Here is a 4886-nt window from a genome sequence, read left to right as displayed (position 1 = left end):
AAGTTCAATAAGACAAAATTGTAGGCTGACTGAATGAACCATAATCAAGGTCTTTTAGTTTTATATTAAAATTTTAACCTACTTTTCAAGGTAAAAATAGATCCCAAAGTCAGTTGCCAATATTCATGATCTTTAATATCCCTAAAAATAAGTGGATAGGATAAATACTATATTGATTATAGTATTTGTAATTAACTAATAGTATGCTAATAGATGATGATTGCAAAATTAATGCTAAGTAATGTTGGGAGAGAGTGAAATCGAAGCAATCAATTTCTACAGTGTTTGTTTTAAGAATGAAACTTTGTTTTAAGGGAGTTTGGTACAGTGGTGCATATGTTGTCATTAGTTTGTTTATTATATATAAACTTAGAAGATGAATTCAAGTAGTAGAAACTCTTATTTTTTGTTTCCCTTTCTTACTGATATGCCTTTAATGGAGTTGTATGTTGAAATATTTGTAGACTAAACATTGCATACAAAAACATGGCTATACGATAAATAGGATGAAATATACTAACACAAGCAAAGGGGGGAGGGAGGATTAGATCATACAACATATTCATACAGCCCCCTCCCCCCCTCCCCCACACACTATCAAGATAAAGGCATCATTAATCTTGGTCCTTGCTGCTGGTTGGAAGGCCTTTAAAGCTTTTCAGACTTTTCTAGGGAAGAATTTAACCAAAAGCTCACAATGTTTTTGGTCTGCAAAGTCAGGTATTAGCAGAGATCTACTGATATTAAGTTTGCCTTCTTCCAGGACAAGGCTGGTCATTACTGAAAGACTCACCTTTCTAGTTTTTCTCTAGATAATTCTATAGCCTCTATTCAGTTACATTGAGCATCTTCAATTGAAATATGTCAGATTCAGAAGTTGAGTGGGCATTTTGATTCATCTTCTGCGTTTGGTTGATTGGGGAAAAAAACCCAATATAATCAAACATTATACTTTTGATTCTTTTTAATCCAAAAGAATGTTGGAAGTAAATTAGGTAAAAAGCAGACCTGGGTATTTACGGGTCTGCGGTCCACATCCAGTCCACAGGCCTGTTTCTGTCTGGCCCATAGTGTTGATCTTGGCAGGGGGAGAGTGTTGAACAAACATATGTATTCTTGTATTTGTATGTTACCTTTGCTAGGAAATCTCAAAATAGTATATATAAGAAACTCCCCTAATTTTATCCCAGAGCTACAATCCTGTGACATATATTGACTGATACTGACTAGTCTGGAGTCATTCACTGAATTTTTGGATTGTGTATGAATGTGAACTTGGGTCTCTCCTGTCCCATTATATCTTAAGCATTATAGTACATTAGTTTTCATGGACCACTGAAAGACATTTCTTACCATAGACCAGTGGTTCCCAACGTGAGACCCATGCCCCACAGGGGGGGCAATTTGATTTTTAATGGGGGCAATTTGAACCTTGTTTAAACCACATTAATAACCTTTTAGGCTTCCTCCGTGTGAGTAGAGTTTACTTTTTGAGTAACGTAAGAATTATATGTCACAGGGTATGGGGCAAAAAAAGATTGGGAACCACTGCTATAGACACACCATTTTATTTAGATCCGATGGCTTTGCTGTTACCCTCCATGTTTCAGAAGTATCTCATTACTGCACTTTACAGAAGAGGAACGTGTTCATATTTTAACACTGTCTTCTCTTTCTCTTTAATGTCTGAAATCTGAAGAGTTATTAAATAATTCCTATTATTTGTATGAGGACAACTTACTATATTTGTTGGATTTTTAAAAAAATTAACCAATAATTGGGTATAAATTCTTATGAAACATAGAACCAAATTATAATTCTAAACTCAAATTCTAAATGGCTTTAGTTCAGGCTATCTAAAAGTTTTTGTGCAAGCTGTCAAATGTACACCCATGCTACAAATTACCCCATAAATTCAGTGCTGATACAACATTAATGACTCCACTGTAAAAACATACATTAAGAATCAAGTATTTGGAAATGCTAAATAAATGCATGATGTTTTACAGCATTCCCAGTAGGTATCCCTTCTATGTCTTCAAAAAGTGCCCCAAGATGAATGTAAGGACAGCAGGTATCAGCCAAAACAAAATGCAAGTTATTTACTGAATATAAATAGCCGCCACTCTATTTTTCATTTTCCAATTTTTATTCATGAGGCAGAACTACCAGAACAAATGTTTCAAGTTACATATATTATTCTAAATTACTTATTATATAACTGATATAAATTAATCTCTTTTAGAAAAATGTTCCATATTGATTAAAAATCTATTTTTCCATTACATTCATAAATACAAATTACCTGTTGTGCATATAAAGTAATACTTTCACAGAGTAGAAAATGTGCTGCATAAAAATGACTTGCTTTCCCTCTGAAGGGTTTCCAGTGTTGATGAATGCAAACAGGTTCCCAGCCTTTTTACCTTGCCATCATTTATATCTATTTGTTATGTAGAAAGCCTGAGGGCAATCAAGGAAATCTATTGCTACAAATTCATGTACTGCTTGCAGGAACCTCAGAATTATCTGTTTGGCCTCAGGTTTGAATTATCCTCAGAATTATCTGTTTGGCCTCAGCAAGAGGGAAGTTATGGATGACACTAAGAAAGATTATGTAGCTCCAGACTCCCCCCCCCCCCCAACACACTTCTCCCCACACATTTGCTATTGAATTTTAGTTTCATGTTGCTTTGAGACAGAAATAAAATGGAATCTGTATTGTGGTCCTAGCATATTTATACTTTTTAAAATACCATCTTCCCAAAAGATCGATAAATGAATGGAAAATAAAAAAGGAAAAAGATACAGAGAAAGAAATTCCTCAAATACTATCAGTCCCCAGAAAATACATCAAAATAGATCCGTTATGAAATTTTGATATTGTTTCTTTTTCTTTTTTGAGCACAGATAGGTGGGGAGAGGCCATTTTGGGAAGGATTTCTTTGTAGCATCTTTTTAACATAGAATATACTTTGCCACTTCAGTCAGCAACTTCAGTCAGTATTCCATATAATAGCCTGGGGGTGTATCCAAAGTGCATTTAATCCACTTAAAACAGTGTTTTTCAAACTTGGCAGCTTCAAAAATATGTGATCTTCAACTCCCAGAATTCTTCAAATAGCAGGGGAGTTGAAAGCCACACATCTTAAAGTTGTCAAGTTTGAAAAATTGATAAGAGTTGTGGTGGTGCAGTGGTTAGAATGCAGTACTGCAGGCTAACTCACTGCTCATTCCAGGAGTTTGAATCTAAACAGCTCAAGGTTGAGTCAGCCTTCCATCCTCCCTGGGTAAAATGAGGAACCAGATTGTTGGGGGCAATATGTTGACTCTCTAAACCACTTAGAGAGGGCTATAAAGCATTGTGAAGTGGTATATAAGTCTAAGTGCTATTGTTATTGCTATTTAGAGGTACCTGGGAACAATAATAGTCCTGTTAAATGTGCTAGGGTGCATCTTTGTATAAAAGTAAATATGATTGCATTAATACTTTTATAAGAATGCAAAATAAGGGTAAGAAAAATTTAAAAGTTAGGAGAATGTGGTACAGAAATTAATTTACAGAGTACAAACTCAACAGCTGCTCTTATCATTTATTTCCTAATTTGATTAGGGGCCATACTAAATTTTGAGTCTTAGCAGGTACTTAACCTCCCTTGCCTCAGTATGGGAGTACTATGCCAGCTGTTAGAAATTTTTGGCTGTGGTGCAAGTATGATCTGCCAAGTCAACATGGGCAGTAGATAAGGATGAAAAATGACAGTTATGTGAAAGACAAAATGACAACCATATGGTGCCAATATTATGTTAACATTTTGTGTCTGAAACATTATTTGGTTAGGTTTAATTTGACTGTTCCACATTTACAGACAATTTAATTATTGTGTAATTTTATACCCAATTAAGTTTGATCTTCCATATTGTAGCAATTGTGGACTATTTAGCAGGAATGACTATCTGAACAAAGCTGGATTGATATGCAAAGAAAAAAATACAGATGTAGGACTGATCTTTGCTACTAGAGACCTCTGTGTGTAATTTGTTTTACATTAACTATTTTTAATATGGGCATTTACTGTACTTTGGGGTTCATACAATAGTATTTTAAAAGTACTTTTTCAGACATTGGAGATGTCTATTCTCTACTTTGAATAGGGGTAATATGAACAATAGTTTTGGTTTCATGTTAAAAGTGTAAGAGGGAGAGTAAGCATTGATAACCAACACTGCATACAGAAGCACCAAGGAGAATAACTAGAACAAGAACAGCTTCCAATTTACAAGCCTAAGACATTTAACAACTCAGTCTTAAGAATGGACACCATTTGGATGCAAGCAAGCAATAGTAGATTGCTAGCAATAGTAGATAGTAGGAGGACTGAATGAATCAAGCAGTGAACAGCTCTAAAACTTTCTTCAGGTAACTGCATGAAACTGTGAGTTTTTTAATGTATGTTGCATGGTTCCTTCAGCAAATCCATGTAGAAGGCACTTTTAAAGATCTTTGCCCACTAAGCCTATTGTGCTGCAGAAGATTTATAAATATGACCAATATGCTTTTAATCATTGATAGAATTAGGAATCCTGGGAACATAGGGATATTAGGTGGGCATGTTTAGATGACTTACATCAAATGCTTTTTGGAATCTTTGTACAGGTAGTCCTCAACTTACAACAGTTCACTTAGTGACAGTTCAAAGTTACAACAGCACTGAAAAAATGAATTATGACCATTTTTCACACTTATGACCGTTGCAGCATCGCCATGGACATATGATCGAAATTCAGATGGTTGATTGTCATTTATGACAGTTTCAATGTCCCTGGGTCATGTCCCTTTTGCAACCTTTTGATAAGCAAAGTCAACGCGGAAACCAGATTCACTT

The sequence above is a fragment of the Thamnophis elegans genome, chromosome 6 (assembly GCF_009769535.1).
Source record: "Thamnophis elegans isolate rThaEle1 chromosome 6, rThaEle1.pri, whole genome shotgun sequence".
NCBI lineage: Eukaryota > Metazoa > Chordata > Lepidosauria > Squamata > Colubridae > Thamnophis > Thamnophis elegans.
This window is presented reverse-complemented; position numbering follows the sequence as displayed.